This window comes from Notolepis coatsorum (assembly GCF_963971535.1).
Source record: "Notolepis coatsorum genome assembly, chromosome: 1".
Lineage (NCBI taxonomy): Eukaryota > Metazoa > Chordata > Actinopteri > Aulopiformes > Paralepididae > Notolepis > Notolepis coatsorum.
The window spans coordinates 293,121,017-293,140,417 of NC_140165.1; the positions used below are offsets into that span (position 1 = coordinate 293,121,017).

General features: G+C 41.3%; 1 protein-coding gene across 1 annotated transcript in view; it reads right to left on the reverse strand.

Annotated features, from left to right (window-relative positions):
- The window catches only part of fndc3a (fibronectin type III domain containing 3A), a 178,486-nt gene extending 166,076 nt beyond the window's left edge, over positions 1–12,410 (reverse strand). The window contains exon 1 of the mRNA XM_084312740.1: positions 11,987–12,410. The gene's annotated coding sequence lies outside the window, so the exon portion shown is untranslated. The remainder of the gene's footprint in view (positions 1–11,986) is intronic.
- Positions 12,411–19,401: the final 6,991 nt, after the last annotated feature.

Below are 19,401 nucleotides of genomic sequence, written 5' to 3' on the forward strand. Positions count from 1 at the left end.
CTCCCAGTCGTCCCATGGCGATCGCAATATATATATTTATTTTTAATTTTTTATAAAAACCTTTATTTATCCAGGCAAGCAATTAAGAACTCGTGTATATTGGGCATGGCTATCATACGGGAAAGAATAGGTCTGAGGCACCAAATCTCCGACCGATTGCTATGTCCTGATCCACTCCGAGGCGGAAGCAGCCGGAGGTAACTCAGTACTGGAAGACAACTGATATCCCCAGTTCAAAAGGTAGGCGATGCTGCCACATGGCAGGATTCGATCGTCATTGCAATTCCAACGTAGGCAGCTGTGCCAGGGAGACACAAGCAGCTCCGAGCTAGTGTTTAGAACAGGGATCAAAGGAAAGAGATATTTTTTTAATGAGTTAAGCATGGACCAAATATTAGACAAAAATGCATGAATCATGTTTCATGCACTTGTCATTTCATGAGATGGATAAGACAGCAGTCATTGTCCTACTGCTTGGCAACAAATGCTCTGTTGGTTCCAACGTTGTGTTGTGATCAATTACATTCAGTCACTAAAATGCCTCCACCAGTAACTACTAGGGATGGGTTCCGAATCCGGTACTTTTAAGGGTACCGACCGTCCGAATCACGTCGGTACTACAAGCGAGTATTCTTTTTAAGTCCAATGACGTCAGCGTTTAGTTTACCGCGAAACGAAACCTATGAAGTGTGCCGCACGTTCACATGCACAATACACACTTACCTAGGATTTGACTTGATTCAACAACAAAGCAGTCGGGGAAATAGCAAGCCAAAAACGGTTGCAAGTGTTGTTACACTTTACAAAGCTAGATACAGACAACGCTCGCTGCAATATTATATATATATTAACAAATTGTTTTAAATAAATAATAATAATAAATAATTAGAAGTTTGGAATTTCTTTTTACAACTGTGGTAGGTAGATTACATTTTTAGAGACTAAAGTATCGAATTTTTTTTACTGTTGGGTACCGGTATCGGTTCAAATGTGAACGGTACCCAACCCTAAACTCTACACAGCGTTTCAATGCTTTTCACACCAAGTTGGCTTAAAGATAACGGCAGCTGTACATCAAGTTGGCTAATGTTGGCTAGCTAACCAGCCAGGTTGTAACTAATGCTACATTGTATCAAGGCGATCACACCAGAAAATCCCAATGAGTTTGTTGCCAAGCAATAGAACAATCCATATCCAGGTAGTCGTTTACATCCATAGATTCTATTTCTATGTTCTTACATCCGTTTTTGACTGCCTTGCTAGTCAACGTTATCTGCCCGTAACCACTGACCCAAGTCAGCGATTTTATAAATGTCCACTATTGCTACAATCAAAGGAAATGTAACTCAGTAGCCTAAATATTTTGCATCATTCGTAATCACGTGCCTCCCGGCCACTGCCACTAAGCCTCTTCAACTCATTCAGAACGCAGCGGCCCGCCTGATCTCAAACCTACCGAAGTCGGCCCATGTCACCCCACTTCTTAGGGACCTGCACTGGCTCCCCATTGCTGCACGAATCCGCTTCAAGGCCCTCGACCTAGCATACCGTGGGCAAAGGGAACCGCTCCCACCTACCTCCGGTCAATGGTCTCTAACTACACACTCTCAAGACCCCTACGCTCTGCATCTTCTGGCCGCCTCAGACCTACTCCTATCCAAGCTCCGGGAGGGTCATCAAAGAGAAGTCGCCTATTCTCAGTCCTTGCCCCACAATGGTGGAATGAACTACCCACCCCAGTTAGGACAGCCGAATCATGTCCAATCTTTCGCCGTCGACTAAAGACGCACTTCTTCAACCATTATCTGAATTAAAAAAAAAATTTAAAAAAATATCTAACCCTAACTAACCTACACTGTAGCACTCAACACTTTGATGAACATTGTTGCTCAGCTGATAGAGTTGTGCCCTTCCTGATGGCTTGTCGTACAGAACTTGTAAGTCGCTTTGGATAAAAGCGTCAGCTAAATTACTAAATGTAAATTATTGTGTTCTTAACTCATTCTGCGCCAATCACGAAAAAGGTTGGGTTATCTCGCCAGCGGAGTGTTGCAGTGTTGCGATGCTCATATCAACACTGGTTGCACGCACGCTAATGACGCCACGTGCACGCGCGCTCCCAGGCACGTGTGCGCGCTCCTGCGCATAAATGTTCCCTCGCATAAGGACAGACTAAAAACAGTGCCCAATTGCCTCTACAAATGGAATGTAACACCCGACGACCGGCGCTATGATATGCAAAGTAGCCAGGTGGGTACTGCGAGTTGGCGCATCAGTCGAGTGCAGCGCATTCCTGTGTGCACGCGCGTGCACATCCGCAAAACGTTGGTACCTCGTCCCATGAGCAACGCATCGCTGTTAATTTGTAACTGCAATGCACTACAGGAAGTGCTGGGGCAGTATAATTTCCCTTGTCTGCCATGACTGCATTCTGTGTACTAACGACGAAAAAGAAGAAAGCAGCAGCGAGGAGCACTACAGTGATGCACGAGCAAGCACACTGGAACCGTGATGACAGCTACTCGGATCATGGGTACGTTTTAGCTAGTTAGCATGTAAGCTTACATGTTGGAAACCAGAACGTCTCATGGATAATGCTTGCTAAGCGAACGCTATTTCAGTGAATATGTTGAGGCTGCATGTCCACCAACGAGCTGTATGTAACGTTAGCTAAACAGCGCCGAGCTTACAGCCTACTAGAGCACACTAGAGCTTGGCTAGGCTACCGGTGTTTACAGCTCCGTCAATTAGCACCAAGTGTCGTATTTTTGCAGACTGGAGTATTAATTAGGTATGTTAAGATAGCTAGTGCTAACGTCCACTGTCTGTATAGCGCCATGGTCTCTAGCCAGGCTGCTATTTTTCTCAGTTGAAAAAAGTTGAACTTTTTGGGCTAAAGCGCAGGCAAGACTGCAGAGACAGGGAACGTTAGTGCTAGCTATCTTATATCTGATGATTTATAAGTTTGCTATAGCAATGCAATCACGGGTTCCTTTATGGACGCTGTCATTTGTAAATTGTGTGTTCCTCTGCAGGAGATCAGAGTAAGACACACACACAGCCCCTCTCACTCACACACAGACACAGCAAACAAAAGACCTAGAAGTCTGTCTGATCTGACTCATCCTCCTCTCCTCTCCAGCTGTTGGAGATGGTGGAGCCTAGTGAGTGGATCCACGTCACCCTCCTGGACCAGGATAACAGCCCCATCAGAACCGTGGTGCTGGGGCAGAGGCTGCTACTTTTAAAACATTTGCACATTATCTTTACATTTAAACGTGCACTTTAATTTAGGGCTGGGCGATATGGAAAAAAATCATATCGCGATAACGATATGATAATGTTATCATATTTCTCGATAATTATCGAATTGTTATAAGTATTTACATTATTTTTTTTTTTTTTTTTTAACAACAGATGTATGTTTATTTTGCAGCAATTCTTTGTCATTGCCGCCATCTTTAGTGTTACATCCCCTCACACTCCAGTTCTCGGGCTGCAGCTGGTTTAAAAGCGAAAGTAAACCGGCTTCTCTGCTGGCTGTGGCTCCAGGGGAGTTGAACAGTTCTGGCTCTGCTAGTTTATTTTCGATCTTTTGGCGCTTTTTTGGTGGACAAACCACTGCACATGTGCACCGTGACTGGAGTCTAGTTCTGCTAGCACACATAGCCTACTGTGTACAGACGGTTTCAAACTGTATTTTAAATTAGAAAGCAAACAAAATAAATGGACAAGAGAAAAATAAATCTCAATTTGGTCAGTATTGTCATTTGGACAAGCAAAGCCATTACTTTAAGTTGCAGGCAAGAAAGACAAGTCTGTCCACTGTCTCTGGTTTTAAAACTGCCCTGTTGCAGGTAAATAAATAATAAAAAAATTAAAAACGATTTTTCGATTTCTTTTAAATTTCGATATTCGATATCGATTATTAAAATATATCGCGATATTTATCGTTATCGTTATATCGCCCAGCCCTACTTTAATTTGTATTATTTAATTTGTTTATTATGATTGATAAGTCAAGATAGACTGCGCTCACAAAATATAACACTGGGTGCTGAAATCCCGTGGAGTATATTAGAAAAAGAAAGCAATACGCTTGGACCAGCACTCACAGATTTTGGTTATTTAATGGCAGCCTGAAACAAACAATTTATGTTCCTTCCTCAGTGTTGATGGCTAGCCAATCAATTATTATGATTGATTATTGTATTTGTTATTAAATACATTTGATTAAGCAAGTAGCTTAAGATCTTAATTCAAATGTTTCATAAGTCATTATTTAAATTTGCTATGGGATCATGTTATAACACATTGGGCACGAAGCACGGATATCTCCGTGTTTCGATTCCACCCGTTGTGGACAGAAGGACGGATATATCCGTGGCAAGTTGTTTTGGCTTTTATTCCATTTTAATAACCTATTGAAGGTCGCCAAGCTGCATTGCAGATGTACCCTACTCTTTGAATTCGCCAAAGTGCAATACCAGCCAGATCCTCTTAGGGGCACTATTGCGATAATAGAGTGTTCCCTGTGGCAGAAGTTGTCTTTTTTTTTTTATCTCTAATGTAGTTTTCTACTCATCTGAAGCGATAGCTATTGTCTGTTCCACGGAATACCTTTTGGAGCGCGGATTTCACTATGCAATAAGGGGATTTATCATCAGCCAATGGACATATCGATCTACCAGATGGCGATCGATAACGGGGAAATGCTCGGGGGATCCAACCGGCTCATGGTAAGATCTTTTTCACGTAAAGTACAACCCGATCGGGCATTGTTTTGATAGCCATCCAGGCGATCGGCCTATGTGGCTACTTAGACTAACACGGTTATTGGTAATCAATAATAAGAAACGACGTCCCCCGCCCACCCCCTTATATGCATACATGCTTGAGGATCGTGCCGATCATATGCAGTTTGAGTTTTAACTGTAGCATCTGTATAACGGAAATGCCATTGGATATAACGTTAGTAGCTATTAGCCCTTTATCTAGCCTTCCAGGAAATATACTAGACCAAATGCCGTATACCGCTTATATTCACGGCGCTATAAAATGAGAACGTATTGATGAAAAAAAAATTATTTAAGCCATTTTGAAGGGACGGTTTATGGACTCAATTGACAATGGACAGATAGCAATACTATAAAGTATAGATTTAGCTCTACAAACAGCCACACGTCTGTTTACATTTGCTGGTCCTCTAGAGATTTATTAGACTCATCCCAGTGGCCGCGATTGTGTTAAGGTAGAGGGACTAGACAACAGGGTGACATTCACAAGTGTGCAGACTTGAGCACGTGAGGTAAAACATGCACTGGAGCCCGGAAAAGGAGCCGCGCCCACAGGAAGCAGAGATGGAGGGTGTGACAGAAATAATCGTTAGATTAGTCGACTAATCAAAAAAATAACCGACAGATTAGTCGACTACCAAAATAATCGTTAGTTGCAGCCCTATTATATACCTATGATTTGGAAATAGTATCGTGTCCAGGCGAGCAACGCAAACGACTTTCGCAAAATGCACATAGTGCTCCATAACTCAGCTTCAAGGAATTAGCCCGGATCACTCTGAAACTATACAATATTCACCATGGGATAACACACAAACGTATAAATGAAAAAATGTACTATTTTTTACATGTTGGACGAGAGATAGTGACTGTCAAATGAGCCATAGTATTGTCTCCATAGCTATAATATAGAATATAGATATAGCTCTGCAAACATCGTGAAAATTTCCATCTTTTAAAGCGTGGCCCAGAGACAGCAGGGATGGGGATATAGCGTGGCGCTGAATGTGTTAAGATGTATTGTGCCTGTGGCAAGTGAAATAATAAGCAAAAGTAAATATTTGGGCAGGTGTAGTTTGCCTTCTGTTTGCCCAAACAGGCAAGTGTGTTTTGCTGTTCTCTTTTCTTCTTTTGAGTGTTTTTAGAAACAACTTTTTGTTCACTTGAGAGTGAGACATATCGGTCCATAAACAATTCTAATTACTCTAATAAACAATGTCAAATAATGTAAAAAAATTTAATAATTTAAGGAATGCATTACTGCCTGTTGGTAATTTTTTTAATTAGCCCCTAAGGTGCTCATGCCTTTGCAGAAACAGCTTTGCAGATGGTAACATATCCGTCAGTTCCAAAAATTCGCCCTCTTTCTTTTCTATCAATCAAAACTGACACAAATCTGGCAGGGTGTCAACCCTGTCCAACAAACGGATACTCCTCATTGAAAATGAATTAAAAACAGACGACGTAGATGGACAGACACAACGGATCAATGTAGCCGCAGCCTTACGTATTTCTGTAGCCATACGTATATTGTGTATGTATCAATCAGCCCATTTGGTTTTTGCAAACATTAACATTATGCACCAATTAAGGAGACAATTCATGACAACCATGGTCAAAGAGCTGTGCCAGATTTTCCTCTAAGACTCATGCCATGAGATATTAGTCCTTCTGAAAACATAAACCGTTTACATCGTTTGAACATGTAATGTACTTATTTGTAATATAACATACATTATGTACGTATTTTTCCTGTGGTCAAATAGTACTTTATTTACAAATTTGAAGTGATGACGAGCTACAGACGACGTCTTGTATTTATTAATCTTTTATCCAAAGCGATGCACAGCTATGAAATGAATGCATTTTCAGAACATAGTCCACTGGGATTGGACCTCAGCAGCGTCAGTGGCATGCTCTACCAACCGAGCTACTAAGAAGTTATGATGAGTCATGTTTTTGTCGTTTTATTTTTCCCATGGCGTGCGGGACTGCCTCCATGGGCTATGCACAGCAAATTGGGATCATTCATTCATTCACTCACGGACGATCTGGCGGGACGTTTTTTGTGCGCATGCACAGCAGTGACACAAGTGTGGAAAGCAGTCAGACTAAGCGATGCCTTCGAGCTGCATCTCCCTAAATCATCCTCAACACAATTGCAAGATATTAACACTACAAAAGCTGGCCGAAAGCGCTCTGGTGCAGCACATCAGGACTGTGCGTGGAGCCGTGCGTCGCCAGAGGCAGCTTCGCTCTTCAACGTTTCCTTTGGAATTTCTGTAGAGACAGTTTATTTCCTGTTAATATATGCATATAGTATATCTTTGTGTAATTCCCAGTATATGCTTGTAAAACAAACTAATGAAACTATTGAGCCGAGGTGTGCTTACATTTATGGTTGCAGTGGTGATGGGGCCTTTCCCATGGCTAATAAACTAATAAACCCACAACGGACATTACAAAATTACAATATCTGTAGAACGCTTACTTTGATCTTTAACGTTATGCGGTTACATTGATCCGCTGTGTCTGTCCATCTACATCTGTTTTTAATTCATTTTGAATGATTAGTATCCATTTGTTGGACAGAGTTGACATTAGGTTGTAATTTAAAAATAAACCAATGTCACTTTTCTATCTGTACATTGACGGACGGATCAATGTAGCGCATTGTTCACATGGGGGAGGTGGGCAAGTAATGTACTCGGTGGAGCCTGAACACACTGGTATCACAGACTACCACGGCAAGCCTACCTACATTGCGAGTAGGGTTGGGCATCGTTTGGATTTGAACGATTCCGGTTCCGATTCCGATTCTCCATATCGATTCCTGTTCTAAACGATTCTCGATTCCGATTCTTTGAGGTGCAGGTCAAAACAGGTCACAGCTTATTTCGAAGGAGATTTTTTATTTATTTTTTATTTCAAAAAGAAAATCATACTATTCACATTTTCAGTTGACTTGATACAGTTTAATTTGGTTGCTGTACTGTAACTAGGGTATTAATAATAAAAAAAAAAGTAAAAAAAAAAAGTAAAAAAAAAAAGTAAAAAAAAAAAAAAAATCGAAATTTAGAATCGAAATTCAAATATGTTACTTCCGGTTCCAGAACCGGAAGTTAGGAACCGGTTCCTATTAGAACCGGTTTTCGGTGCCCAACCCTAATTGCGAGTGAACGGTTGTTTACATTCAACCTTGGTTCTCTGAATACCATCTGTACTATTGGGGAGGGGTTGTGTCTTATAATAGTTGCAGTTTTGTGGATGTTGATATTGTTTAAATAGAAATATATTTTCATTTACATCCGTGTATCATGACTTTCAACTGAAATTGGCTGAGTAAAGAAACACCCTCAGTATATTCAAGTAATGGGGGGGCGACAGTGGCTCAGGAGGTAGAGCAGTCGTCTGGTAATCCGGAGGTTCCCGGTTCAATTCCTGCTCCTCCCGGACAGCGTGTCGAAGTGTCCTTGAGCAAGACACTTATTCCCCAATTGCTTCCGATGTGCAGGTTGGCACCTTGCACCGCCATCGGTGTGTGAATGGGAAAAATGTGAGGTACAAATTGTAAAGCACTTTGGATAAAAGCGCTATATAATGCAGCCATTTAATACAAAAAAGGTAATAAAAACAAGTTATACGTGTGCTAATGCATCAAATAATGAAAGGTGATTGAAATCGTACCCCTTATTGTTCATATCGAACCATTTAGTTTTTTCGGGGATGTAGAACGTGACCTGTAATTGTCATATGGGCAAGTGCTTTTGAGACCTTATAATGTAATCATCAACCCCTGCAAACATAAGAGTGCTCATTGGGAAGTACAAACATACAGTAAGAGTACTCGTTCCGACCTGCCACAACATCCTTACTCCTAAAGCAAACACAAGGCAATTAATTAAGCCGTTTAACTGACTATCAAATTACAACTCTCTTTCAGTGCCAAAAACTACTTAAAGGGGACATGCATTATAAATGCCTTTTTTCTGTGTTTAGCATGGTTTTATAGTAATACAGGTTAGTATCAATGGGTCTGTGTCTCTAATTACCAAATTGACTCATCAGTCTAGTCTCGAGTTCACGAGATCCTCACTCAACTAAACTGTTCTGATTTGACGGTTTCCGTGACGTGAATATAGCATTGATTTGCATAGCTCCGCCCCTAGTTGTACTCACCTCCACATCAACCATTATAGTGCAGAGACCAGAGACCGCATTGTAACCCGACACTTCCTCAAACGGGGTTTGACAGGCAGAGAACGAGCGAGGAGAGAGAGGGAGAGAGAGATAGAGAGATAGAGAGGGACGGCGGGAGGGACTGCAGAAGTGTGTGTAAATGTGTGTGCGCCATCTCTCTCCCTCGTCGGGGACACACATACACAAACTTGACTGCGTGTGTGTCGGGCCGCATCTCTCCTCTCTCTCTCTCCCTCGTCGGAGCATTACACACAAACTTGACTGCGTGTGTGTCGGGGACGCATCTCTCCTCTCTCTCCCTCTCTCCCTCTCTCTCTCTCTCTCTCTCTCTCACTTGCTCGTTCTCTCTCGCTCTCTCTCGTATGTATCACGCTGTGTGGGTGACTGTCACTGAAAGCGCTTATGGGCGGAGCCCATCCAATAACAGGCTGAAATCCTGCGGCTGGAAAATTATGCTTTTGAGTACTCCATTAGAAATATAAAACAATGATTTATTTTTTAAATAAAACTTACAGATGTCTTCCATAGACTCACAGGAATTGTGTAAAGTTGCCCAAATAGTGCAATAGTTTTTTGTGACCTGCAACAGGGCAGTTTTAAAACCAGAGACAGTGGACAGATTTGTCTTTCTTGCCTGCAACTTAAAGTAATGGCTTTGCTTGTCCAAATGACAATACTGACCAAATTGAGATTTATTTTTCTCTTGTCCATTTATTTTGTTTGCTTTCTAATTTAAAATACAGTTTGAAACCGTCTGTACACAGTAGGCTATGTGTGCTAGCAGAGCTAGTCTCCAGTCATGAGTCACGGTGCACATGTGCGGTGGTTTGTCCACCAAAAAAGCGCCAAAAGATAGAAAAGAAACTAGCAGAGCCAGAACTGTTCAACTACCCTGGAGCCACAGCCAGCAGAGAAGCCGGTTTACTTTCGCTTTCAAACCAGCTGCAGCCTGAGAACTGGAAATATTTAATTGTTTTCTTGCTCTTCCACTGTCAAACGTTACAAAAACAAGTGGAGCCATGATTCTCCACTACAACATCATGTTGTTGTGCGCTGCCAAAGTTCTACAGGTGTATAGCACTACATACCGGTAGTTATATAGGTCTCTCTAGCACTACATATGGCTACACTTGAAAGGGTCATCCTTCAGGTGTTACGGTAGTTATATAGGTCTCTCTAGCACTACATATGGCTACACTTGAAAGAGTCATCCTTCAGGTGCCACTTTTGGAAAACCTGTTGGAAAGCAGGAGACCACATATTATGCAGTGGTCATAGACTTTGATGCACCCACCACATGCCTTAAATTCAGGCTGCATTGATGGAATGCACGTCCCTGTCCGACTGCCTTTGGATGGTTATAATCTATGTGTTTTATCAACCAAAAGGGATGGCCTTTTATGTCCTACAAGCGATAGGCTTGGGGGTGAAAAATATTTTTAAGAATGACCATACCACGTTATTGAGACTGCTGTAGCCTGTGTAGACTTACTGTGTAGATGTATTGATCCAGGCCAGTTGGCCTAGTCATTTGACTGATTTTTCTAAAGCAAAACAGGGCCAGATATCAAGAGCTCATTCATAATAATAATTCTGATTTTTATTCTTAAAACGTTTGGAGCGTGAACTGTTAAGTCTCAGGCACCAACCGCTAACATGCAACATGATCCAGTTGGAGGAATGCATCTATACATGCATCCATTAAAGAGACGATGACTGGAGTAATCCACATATGTCAGTCACTATGCTTTACTTACTGCAACAACGTTGGAGCGTATATAATCAGAGTTATGATGTTTGTATGGGTTCTGCCATTCTCACATTATTGTCCTAATCGCATTACAATGGCAACATAGCCAGCTATACGATGCAGCGCTCCACAAGTGAACGCAGTTAATCAGAAAACAGACGAAGCAACTGATCTTGAAACAAACAAACCCACTCACCCTCAAGATGAATTAGAAATCACTAAGGCCTATGCTGCTGGACCTTTATCGCTGCATCGACACCAAAAATCCTCCTTTTGGAACATCTGTTCTCACCCTGACTGTAAATCACATGATTTGACTATATTCAGATAGCAATTGAAAACAAGAGAACAGGTGGTTTTTTCAGTTGTGGTTTCGGTATGACCGAGACAACACCTTGGACGGGTAGAATTAGAAGGGTGAGGGTAGGATTGTTGAATTATTGAGCTGCATCTAGCTAATCATGTTTGCTACAGTATTTCCACATGTTATGTTGTAATGTAAAACACTGATCGTAAAGATAGAAATTATAGGCATATCCATTTCACTCATTGGGAGAAAATCGGTAAATTTGTTATTTTAAAATAAATATTGTTATTTGTTTTGGTAAAGGTTTCCCTGCCTACGGTTCTCACTCACATAACAGTTGGCCAGCCAGCCTGATAGTTTGTAGGCCTGCAGTGTGCGAGCAACATATCTCTCTACCAAATCTACAAACATAATTTCCCCAACACACATCCATCATCGAGACATGATCGTTGGAAATAAGGGGACAGATGCACTTTTTTTTTTTTACTAAAAAACTAACTAACTAACTTTTTTTTTTTACTAAAAACTAACTAAGTGATTGCAAGAAGAGCCAACATTAGCTTGCAAGCAGTCCCCTGAACATGTTTACTCTACAGGTGTGTGTGTGCGTGTGTGGTGTGTGGCGTGTGTGTGTGTTGTGTTTATGTCCTACTTAATTAGCCATCAAGCTAGCGATCGCTAATGACTGCTGCAGGGAGAGATTTTTAAAGATTGTACAACAACGTTAGATTAACTAAGTAGACTGAGCATTGTATTACTAATGCAGTGGGGCTGAGAGCTGCTGCATTCAGGGACTGGACTGTTGTCAGCAGCTAACGTTAGCTAGTGCGGCTCATCGTAACTTGACCATCATCATCACCATCACAGTCTTGTCAACAGCCAGCTATAATATATTTGATTGTTAGCCCGAACTGGTCCAGTTATTATACTCACTCAGTCTGTCGGCACAGGACCCGCAGTCTTGATCGACTCGCCGACGCAGCGATGTAACTTCCCCCACAAATGTAGTAACGTTTGCTAGCTGTCGGACAGGCAGTTTGTACTTTCAACACCACCTGAGATGGATGGACAGCTAACGTTGGCTAACTAACTACCTAGACTGACATACTAGCTAGCCAGCTAAGCTACCAGCTAACGTTAGCATTAAGATGAAGATGTGCAGGTAGCTACTGTAGCGTTTGTTTGCTCGCCAATTCAAAAGCAGAGATAACCCCAAGTCAGGTTAAATACAAGAACAAGCTAGGTAAGTTATGGTTTGCAATAGTTCCCTTAAAGCGGCAAGGTTAGGTTAGTTGCCAATTGTGTCGAGATACTCTTCTTCGGCTAACCTGCTGCTGTACGCAAATAAGGCTGGATAGTCGCCATCACTTACAGGAATCCGTAGTACGCATGCGCGCTACACTGACAAGTGAGTGCTGCCTTCAGACGGATCTCGGGGAAGTCGGGTCCAGTCCATGATTATGCTTCAGAGCCAGTTATTACACTCTCTGATATGCAGCATGGCGTTCAAGTGACTGAAGTCGTGAGGACACCGTTGCTAGGCAGCTAGACATTGTTTCTTGAAGCCACTGAGGCTAACGATTTAGCTGAGGCTGACTCACAATGACAGAGATAGAATATGAACATTTCCAGCAATGTTCCAGCAATGGCCTCTACTTCACACCAATTAATAAGATCCTTCATATTTTTGGGTCAACATTAATTGCTCCTGAATGAAGAGGCCCCAAATTGAAGGCTCCATCTGGCCGCAGGACGGCGCTATTGGCATGAGAAGAGTATGCTAATTAAGGAGTTTCATGTATTCATTTAACTAGACCACACATTTAAGAATGAATCAATACACAGTGGTGAATAATGACACATTTTACTACTAAAATGCTGACTTAAGTAGGAATAATTATTAACACTTATTAACAAAAAAGTATTCCAGTATTAGCTGCTTTCAAATTAAAATCATAAAGATTCTGGTCAAATAGTGTCAACCCAAACTTCACTGAGTACTACTCAGCGTGGTCTTTGCAAATATTTGGATTAGTCACTATAAGTCCAAGGTTTAGGCATAGTCTGTTTTTAACCATATACCAGTAAAGCTTGTGTCAATAATGACTGTGTTTTACGGTAAATGACTGACTGTACTCAATATATGACCAAACATTGAATTACTCAACTAGAGGCAAAAGTACAGTTTAAAAAAAAAATACTTTAAACATACAATCTACTCAATTACAGTAGCTAGAATAAATGTAATTAGCTAGAGTAAATGTAATTTGTTACTTTCCACATAAGTCAATAAAACATGTGTGCATAGCCACAGCCTGGGTAAATCTGCATTTTGCTATGATGCCCCTAGCCTCATGGAATGAACTCCAACAGTCCTTAAAGCTTGAGATTCTCCCCTCGGTTGCAGAATTTAAAACCTAGATTTCAAACCTGTGTCAATCAAGTTGTACGTGTTTTAATTAAATGTTATCCTTACTTGTCCTATTGTTATGATTTTATATTCTGTGATTTTATATGCCTTTTTTGCTTAACTCTGTATGTACACTCGACGTGACTGTAAATGAGGGAAACCTCAGTTGCCTTTCGAGTTTAAATAAAGGTTTGAAATTCAAATCTATATTTGTATACATATCTATATCTACTCATATTATTTAAACCACTAGCTGATTGTTTATATTATTAACCATAGTGTATTCACACAATACTTGTACCACTGTATATAATAATACTGCACATACATTAGCTTAACATTTATTCCGTAGCTTTTTCATATAATACTCCATATAGCCTATACTATACTGTACATGTACACTACAATGCACTTTACTGCCTTTGCAGTCTGGTTAAATGCAATCTTCATTTCATTGTACTCCGTACTTGTGGAATGACAAATAAATTGAATCTAATCTAAAAACATTTATATCACAATATTCAGAACCCCCTTTTTCAATATCAATATATATATCACAATCTGCTTAGATATGAAAAGTCACATGTCAGATAATGCAGTCATATTGGTAATGGTTGTTTATCACATTGGTCCTGCATGCATGGTAATGGCTGTTTATCAACATTGGACCTGCATGGTAATGGTTGTTTATCACATTGGTCCTGCATGGTTGTTTATCACATTGGTCCTGCATGGTAATGGTTGTTTATCACATTGGTCCTGCATGGTAATGGTTGTTTATCACATTGGTCCTGCATGGTAATGGTTGTTTATAAACATTGGTCCTGCATGGTTGTTTATCACATTGGTCCTGCATGGTAATGGTTGTTTATAAACATTGGTCCTGCATGGTAATGGTTGTTTATAAACATTGGTCCTGCATGGTAATGGTTGTTTATCAATATTGGTCCTGCATGGTAATGGTTGTTATCACATTGGTCCTGCATGGTAATAGTTGTTTATTACATTGGTCCTGAATGGTTGTTTATCACATTGGTTGCCATGGTATCAAATCAAATCAAATCAAATTTATTTGTAAGGCCCGACAACACACGTTAATGTCCCCATGGGCCGGACACGTCTTCTTTAAACAAGTCAAGAAGAAACATCACAATAAATCAAGAACAAAACAAAAACACCATGAAGTCCAAAAAAATGTAAAATAAATGAATGCAACACTCCCAGACATACCCCACGCGAAGGTAAGGAAAAACTCACTAAAACCTAGCAATAGGAAAAAATGCACCACAGGCAATGTGGAGGAGAGAAACCTTAGAAGGGCCGTTCAAGGGGGGATCTCCCTTCTTAGATGTCGGTGATAGTAGTGTTGCAATAAAACAGGCGAAACAGTTGGTAAGAATGCACACATACGTCACAGTACTGTTTAAGAGACAGAGTTTCTAAAAGAGAATATATACATTTGAGGGGGAGGAAACTGTACATTGGAGGGGGTTGTGTGTGTGTGGGGGGGGGGGGGGGGGGGGGTTTGGACATTTACCGGGGCCAGTTTCGAATTGCAGCCTCCCGTAGGTGCTCTTTGAGAGCGGTTTTGAAGGTGGGTAGGGATTCACAATATTTTACGGCTGTGGGTAGGGCGTTCCACATTGTTGTGGCATAATTGCGAAACGTGTTTAGTCCCTTGTTTGAGCCGAATCTGGGTTGAACATGATTTGTGGAACTCCCTTTTGGCTAAAACTGGGTGCATTTACATTTTTTTAAATGTTTTTATTAATGTACGCTGTCCCCCTTGAACAAATAAAGTAAACCTAAACCTAAACCCTCTGGTGTTGTGGTCGTGGTATTCACTGACCTTTGGGAAGTATTTCGACATGTACATGGGTAGACCAGGCCCATTGCAAGTTGCTGTACTTTAAGCCATCGTCTACTTTAAGGGGAGACACTACAGGTGAATAGGGTAAAAACATTAACTAATAGATATCACAATGAAAATTCCCCAGTTGATTACTTATATTAAGACAAGATTTTTTTGTATTACAAGTTTTCTGAAATTGTATGTTTAAATATGCAAATGAGGCATTATCTACTTAAATATGCACTAATTTGCATATAATTCCAGGACAGAAATCTGAACATTGGATAAAGCCATTTTCAAAATTATAGTTTCATTTGGTTGACATATTAGAGCCAAAGGTTATTACAGAGGGGATTTTGGATATCTCTTTTTATCACTCCATAAATCAGAAAATACTCCATTCAGTCCATTTTTATGGTAAAATTCCTTATTTCGCCATGTTTTTAGGAATAAAATGTGATATAAATCTGGGTATGAATGCGATATCAACAAACCCTTCTGTAAATACCTTCAGAACATAGATATGAATAGAACTGGAAGTTTTGGTGTATGTGAGTGCTACTGAAGTGGAGATTTCTGGCTCAGAGTATGAGGAAAAACTCTTAAAACTCATTTTTGGGAAAACGCCTTCAAAGTTCTGTATTGTAAAATGCCATACTTTTTTTTTTGAAACAGATATTTACAAACACAATATCTAATCAAACCATTAGTAATAGACAACCTAAACACATGCCTGATAACTGAATAATAATAATAATAATAATAATAATGATGTTATTGAACTGAACATAACTACACACAGGCTACAAACAGTGTACAGTGTAGTACCCCCTAATAGGCAAAAATATTTAAATAGATATCACTATGAAACTTTCCCAGTTTGTTATGTACATATAAACTAAGAAAAAATATATTGCAAGTTTTCTGAAATGTATGTTTATATATGCAAATGAGGCACTTCCCCATTAAATATGTGCACATTTATGGATGCAATAAGGCAAAATGAAGTAAAATAAACAACTAAATGTGTGTTATTGACGTTTTATTGTCATTAGTTTCATAGAAGACATGTTTAGGAAGCAAAATATAACAAAATCTCAAAATCAACAAAAAAAGTATATTTGCCTATTCACCTGCAGTGTCTCGCCTTAAGCCATCCTAGGTTGTCAAAATGGGCAGGGGTGAGGTGGATTTTAGGAGTAAGGTCAAGCAGTAGTCTGACCAGTTTGTTTTGTGATGTTTGTAATCTTGTTTTTAGTGCCTTTGAGGTGCTTTGGTACCATGAGGTGCAAGCATAGTCGTAGTACCCTTGAATGAGTGCTCCTGTTAGAGTCTTCAGGGTATTCTTGTTTACCAGAGAGGAGATCCGGTACAAGAATCTTGTTCGTTGAATCATTGGTTGACTTTTTTTTATTACATTGGTTGCCATTTTGTCACAGGAAAGATTTACCTCTAGGATGGAATCCAGGTATGTAATTTAATCTTTCCTTGTGACAATATTGTCACCCACTGTAACAGAGAAGCCGTTGGCCTTGCTGAGTTTGTTATTTGATCCAAAGAGAATGCACTCTGTTTTACCCAGGTGTAATGATAGTTTGTTATCAGCAAGCCAGGTGCAGATTGTCAGAAGACCAACAGAGGATGAGCGGAGGGTGCAGGAGGGGGTGTACTCCTGAGTCCTGGAGGAGGTCAGTGATGTAGATGGGGGCTAGATTATGGGTACACTGTCAACATCAACATGTTGGTTGGGAGGCTCTGAAACCCCACAGGGAACAGGTTGGGCCCCAGGACACCGGCAGAGGCACAGCAGCAACTCCTAGCTCAGCTGCTTCACCAAGCAAGACGTGGCTAAGGGGGTCCTCTCCTGCAGGAAGCTTGTCACAGGAAGAGTATGTTCTACTAAGGAAATGCAATCAGGAAATGCAATCAGACATTATGAGTTTCATAGGCTTTGTGCTATCTAAGTTTCCCAGTTGCATACAACCGTCCTATGGAACTCATACTAAAACTTGATATGGTGTGCGGTTTGCAACCATTTCCTCAGTAGAACAGATTAGGAAACATCCGATTATACTGTGAGCTTCCTGTTTTGATAAAGGATAAGTATCATGGGTTTAACAGGTTTAACTTGCCACATTGGCACAGTGCTAATTTTCTCAATACTAAAGCGATCAGTGAAATGATGGCCTGTACTAGTCAACATGCCAGACAATGTAAAAATAGTGGGGCCTGGGTTCAAAAAAAAGTGAACCCGTCCTTTAAGGACAAGGTAACACAGTGTGTTGTTGGTACACTGGAGTGGCTGCTGAAAATGTGGAATATGTAAAGATTTAATCATGAAAAAGTTATTTAAAATGGTAATAGTAATTTGTGGGTAGTGATTCACATTCCTTTACAGCTTTACAGCTCTAATCCAATTAATCTTAAATGTTCTATCTAGTGTCACTAAATCTAAAACCTCAAGACCTCTGTTTTCTATTGACGTCTATACAAACATATTAAGTTAAACAGCAATTCGTTTCTAATGATAACGACACAGATTTTGAACGCCATAGTTGAAACAGTCTGGCTGGACTGCATCAATCACCTCCTCCCTAAAATCTTGTTGTTGTTGGGGTAGGTTAGCGACCAGTTATGTTACGTCATAGCTTACGGAGGAGGTTGCAGGAGTCCAGCAGCTCACCAAAGCCAGGCCGTTCGCCCCTGCAGGTCACCCTCTTACGACGGGAACGAGCAGAGGCGAAGAGCTTGCGTCTCAGATCCTCCGCTACCAGAGGAGCCGTCAGCCTATCGGCCGACCGCCCCCCGGCGGGGGAACCAGAGCTGGAACTAGGCCATCTCACAGGAGACGGCCTTGGCTCAACAGCTCCTCGGAGAGGCAAACTCTCCACCGGACGCCGATCAGGTGCGTCTGACTGCCACGACCGCGGAGTCAGCGCAGCCCCACGACGCACGGCGGAGGCGGCAATGGAGAACCTTTGGTGAAGGGTGACGTTGCAAGCGCTCGAACCCCCCGAAGAAGACATTATAACTTAGTGTAACGGGGAAGTCCGTGGGTATGTCCACAGTCACTGAAACAGGTGTGTTGACGGGTGACTGTGGCAGTGCGGGCTGGTAAGTTAAACTCACTTCCTCATAACAGGGTTAACAGACGCATAGGGACGGTAGTTAGGAGTGAATTCACTTCTTAGTGCAGCGGCCTGTGTCGTCGCCCGCGGACGCGGGAGCCCCCTGTTCGACTCCCCCTCGGGACATTCTCATTTAACATCAAACACAACGCAGACCAGTATGATCCGTCACAGTGGTGCCCAGTGACCCGGATGTCCTGAGGGGCGTGAGTTTAGGGAGGTGAGGGTAACGGGGAAGCCTGTGGGTATGTCCACAGTCATGGAAACAGGTGTGTTGACGAGTGACTGTGGCAGTGCGGGCTGGTAAATTAAACTCACTTCCCCATAACAGGGTTAACTGACGCATAGGTACGGTAGTTAGGGGTGAATTCACTTCTTAGTGCAGCGGCCTGTGTTGTCGCCCGCGGACGCGGGAGCCCCCTGTTCGACTCCCCCTCGGGACATTCTCATTTAACATCAAACACAACGCAGAGCAATATGTTCCGTCACAGTGGTGCCCAGTGACCCGGATGTCCTGAGGGGCGTGAGTTTAGGGAGGTGAGTGTAACGGGGAAGTCCGTGGGTATGTACCATTGTACCTCATCCCATTTCTGCATTGTACTGTATAGTATATAGTATATTGTATTGTAACTCAGTTACTTTTCTACTCTACATTGTATATATGTATATATTGAACACTTTTGTCTACGTACTTGACTTCTATTTTATACTTACTATACTTTTTATACTTATCTATTTTTATCTAGCACAATCTCTGGAGCAAAACAGAAAGAAGCATTTTATATAAAAGTATTCTGTACTTCTGTTTGACAACTAATAAAGAAACTTGAACTTGAAGAAGTGAATTCACCTCTTGGTGTAGTGGTCTGCGATGTCGCCCACGGCACGGGAGACCGGGGTTCAACTCCCACTCGGGGCATGTCAAATAAGACCGGTTACATTTGGACAGATGTTTCAT